Below are 4962 nucleotides of genomic sequence, written 5' to 3'. Positions count from 1 at the left end.
GTTTCTTTGTATAGCCCTGGCTGTCCTGGAACTCACTTTGTAGACCAGGCTGGCCTCAAACTCAGAAATCTGCCTGCCTCTGTCTCCTGAGTGCTGGGATCAAAGGCCTCACCACCACACCTGGCTTGCCTGAATTATTTCTTGCTAAAATCTATGTTCTATCTTTGCTATCCAGACCTAGGCCTGTAGTAGCCCTCTTGGGCCCTGATCTCCAACTCTTCCATGTTGGCAGTTTCTCTGTCTTTCTGTCCTACACTTTTCAGGCCTGTACCTCTTTTCTCTCCACTTCTTCCTTAATCCTAAAGTCCCACCTCTGTCTTTCTGCCCAGACATTGGCCACCAGCAACTTTATTTACCAATCAAAGCTAACTGGGGGCAGGGACCCTCAGTGTCTTCTACAGAGATGTGTGGGTTTCCATGTAATTTTGAGAGCCAAGTTAACACAAGTAACATTAGATTCAACCCACAACAATCTTCTTTAGTCAGAATGCCTGCCATCAAGAAACCAGATGCAGGGGCTGGAGAAATGGCAAAACAGCAGCTAAGAGCACTTGTATTTGCATGAGATAGGGGTTCGTTTCTCAGCTTTGACTCCAGTGGAGGGCGATCCAATGCCTCCTTTGATCTCTATAGATTTCTTGCTCATATGAAGTACATATACATACATATAAAATAAAAGAAACCTTTTAGAAAAGAAACTGAATGATCTAATTCTAGCGGTTGTGTGGAAAAGAATAGACAGTTATACACTGCTAGTGGGAATGTATGAATGTAAATTTGTGCATCAAGAATGGAATGCAGCCCCCCACACACAAAATGCTAAAACAAATCAACATGTACCTTGCTATTCAACTCTTGGATATGTGTCCATAGATGCAAGTGAGAAGACCACACACACACACACACACACACACACACACACACACACACTTGCAGCCTAATTATAATCAGTGCTCAGAACATAGTTACCAAGATGTGAAACTAGCCTAGATATCCATGATGATAATTATGGATAAGGAAATTCTTATTGATATCTTCAATTGAGTCTCCTCAGCCATAAAGGAAAATAATATTTACTGTTTTAAGGAAAATAGATGGCACTGGAGATCATCACATTAAGAAAAATAATCAGGAAAGAAAAAATGCATGTTTCCTCTTATGCACTCTCTCTCTCTTTCTCTCTCTCTCTCTCTCTCTCTCTCTCTCTCTCTCTCTCTCTCTCTCTCTCTCTCTCTGTGTGTGTGTGTGTGTGTGTGTGTGTGTGTGTGTGTGTATCGAAATTAAAAGGGACTTTGTGGTCAGAATCTAAAAGGTAGTGGAGGCAGGAAGGTGTAAAGTGAGAACATCAAAAACATTTGTGTGTGTGTGTGTGTGTGTGTGTGTGTGTGGTTTAACCCAGATATAGAGTCTATGTTTAAATGTATACTCATGTGTATTCATGATATGTAAATGTGTTACATAAAAGTAGAATGGGTACAGTTGGAATGCAATAAGGGTAGGAGGGTGGCAGGTAAGAGAAAGTATGGGCAGAGCAGTTATTTTATGTATAAAACATAAAAATAACAATACTGTCAAAACTCTTATGGGGAAGAAAGAACAACAAGAAGTGAGCAGTAGGCTGGAGGGTGTGTATTACGATCAGGGATGACGGATAATGTTCAGCCATGTTTCCTAATCAAAGATTTTTCATTTCCTATCACCTTTCTCAGTGCAGGAGATTGAACCCACGGTCTTTCACATGCTCTGCAAGCATTTGCCCCTAAGCTACACTCCCCCTTAACCCCAGTAAACTTCTCAGAGTCTTCTAGGGACAAGGAACACCTGGTTCCAGGCTTTCTATAGTGGGTTCACAATGCCACAGGTTAATAATGTAGACAGGAATTCATAAAGGCAGAAGCCCACACAGAACCCTAAGAAGTCTTTTCTACCTCCAGAAACAGGCAGAATTTGGGGGGGGGGGCGGGGAGTTCAATGTGGAGGTAAGTAACTGATGGAGAATCCATGGTATCTGTATGGTATGTCCTAGAAATCGGACAACCCAATAACCCATCAAGATTTGCCAAAAGTATAGCGTGTCTCCAAAACTTCTATTACAAAAGTTTTCAAGTACTCAGCAAACATGACATAGTTTTACAATAAATATCCATATAGCTATTACCTAGACACTGCCTTTAGCATTTCAGTATAGGTTTTAAAAGTCATTTATTATTTATCAAATATTCACCTGTTTATTAAACCACCTTAGTTTTAAAATCCATTTCAGAGTAATTTGCACACATCAGTGTACTTCCCTCTAAATTCTTTGTATGCACACTGAGCAGAATTAAGACAGACCTCTACAGAACATGCCAACATAGCCAAGGATTCCTCTGACAATAAGGCAACTGAGCATCCCAGATGTAGGAAATGTTCACTTCTCTCTCTGACTTCTGCCTATAAGCACAGTACCCTATGTGAAGGTATCTGTGTCATCTATAACAAGAAGAGAGAAACAGTTTTGATCACAGGTGAAAGCTGACCCAGTCAGTGCTCAGTCTGCATAAACAGACTGCCCCATAAGGAGATTAGAATCTGTTTAGAGAGAAAGGAGGGGAATGGGATGGTTTGGAGGTAAGAAGGAAGGAAGAAAATAATGTAATTATATTTTAAGTAAATAGAAATTTGAAAAACCTTCACACCTGATTTGGCTTCAAAATAAAATAATGATTCCAATAGTGGTAATATAACAACAACAACAGCAGCAGCAGCAGCAGCAGCAGCAGCAGCAGCAATAGCAGCAGCAGATTTTTCTAGAACTTAAAGCTATAAGACTGGATGGTAACATGCAATTATACCGTTGTTTAATTCACAACTGTACTTGTAATGCCACTATTTAGAATACTTGTTAAGGAGACTTCTTAAGTAGATGCCCAACATTTACATCTATTAAGTGACTCAGAGTAAAAAGAAAAGGACTCGTTAACTTAAAAGACCACTGAAAGTGTTAATAATGGTAGAACTTACAACCGGACTCATGACAGGGAAGGACAGATGTGGAGAAGGTTGTATCTGCATGGAACATGACTAACTAGCTCTGAAATTGTCTACTTTATGCCGCTGGCCCAATGTGCACAGAGGGTCTAAAATACAGCAATGATCAATTAAGCTCAAAGGAACGAAAAGAGCTTGTTGGAAGGTCAATAAGTTTTGTTTGCTGTGATGGGTGTGGCAGAGACTCTTTCACTTACTATTTCATTATGTTTATTAGCCACTCCTTCTGATACAGTTCTGACTTTCTTTTGGTATGAAAATGAGCCCTACTCCGTAGTTTTTCTCTTGTCATAGGGATTGTGGGTGAATGCTCAGGACTAAGTAACTAAACTGAAGTAAGGAAAAGTATGTCATCATTTGCCTTGGGAGAGCCCAGGGCAAGGGCATCAGTATATTGGCTTACCACCAGAGTCACCTTCTTTTCTGCAGTGAAATAACCCACTGAGGAATGATGCTCATGGACTGAGACAGTTTACTCATTTATTTGTTCCACAGGTCTACTAGTGAGAAAAGCTAAACAATATTCCTATCAACTTTCAGGATTGGTATAACATGAATGACTTCTCTGGGATGTCTTGTGTCTCCATTTGGTTAATTACCAAGGCAAACATCATTTTCTCTTTACATGAAGCCCTAAGATGCTTTGAATCCAGCTAGGCTGCTAATCGAGTATGTTTTTCACCCCCGTGGGAAGGAATTAGGAATCTTTCTGTGACACAAAAGTGAGCACCACGGCAATTGCTGGTGCTCTGCCACTGATCTCAAAGAGGAGGCTCCTGGCAGCCACCCACCACGGGAAGGGAAGCAGCAATGGGATATGTGAGGGTCAAGCCATATGATTCAAGAATATATATTGTAAATTCTAGATCAACTAAAAATAAAAATCGGAAGCATATGAAAATTAATGTTTAAAGTCAACTGAAAGAGCACAGTTGGATCCTTTCTAAGGATAAAATCTAAAAGGTCATCCAATGGTCTAGATTGGGACACATTTCATAACTACAAATAAGAACTAAGTGATCTTTAAGAATTTCTTCCTATTGCTTTTTATTGTAACATTTCTTATAGATCTACACATATGCAGCCAGTGCACATCTAAATGCAAAACTTGTCTGTAATAGGAAGAAATTATCAGTTACCAAGTCTTGGTGATTAATGACACACATAACAAAAACACATAATAAAACCCAAACCACCACAACAACAATAGTGCTGTCTTGTGTAAGGGAATAAGGTTGTGCTGCCTTTCCTCCTAAATAGTTCTCAGCAATTCTACAAAGACCCTGAGATTCTTATTTGAGGCTCACTCGCAACCCAGAAGAAGTCAATAAGCACTCAGTGTGTGCAGCTTGTGTGATGTGCTCTTAAGATACAACGTTTATGAAATGCATACAGCAATAAAAAAAACCTTAGAACTTGGACTTATTAAGATCATTTGCAGATAGGTTTGCCTAAAAGAAGAGAGATAATTGAACTTACCTTTTGAAAATATAGCCACGGAGAAATACTCTCCTAGTCTCCTCATTCTGCTTTAAGAAAAATGATATCAAGCCAGTAGTTTATAAACATTAGACATGCATGTTCCACATATCTGGGAACTGGGAAACCCAGGATCAGAGGGAGATGATTCAGTATCTGTTTGGGATGGTTTAATATAAAATGTTCCTAAAGGTTTAGGTATTATATTTTTGAGATGTGACTGGATGTTAAAGGCAACAATGTCATCAATGTCATTGATGAGTGCAACTTGACTGGCCTATTCAAGGTGGATACAGGAGGAAGTTGGTTGCCAGAGGGTATAGGTGAGCATCAAGTAAAGGATTTTTGCTACTGAGCTCTAGAAAATGTTCTCAAGAATGTCAGAATAACAATTTTATGACTAAATGGTGTTTCTCTCAGAGTTCTGTACCTGGCAATATTGGGTGTAGGGCT

Source organism: Mus pahari, chromosome 18 (genome assembly GCF_900095145.1).
Source record: "Mus pahari chromosome 18, PAHARI_EIJ_v1.1, whole genome shotgun sequence".
NCBI classification, from domain to species: domain Eukaryota; kingdom Metazoa; phylum Chordata; class Mammalia; order Rodentia; family Muridae; genus Mus; species Mus pahari.
The sequence above is the reverse complement of the archived record's forward strand: the minus strand, read 5'-3'. Positions refer to the sequence as shown.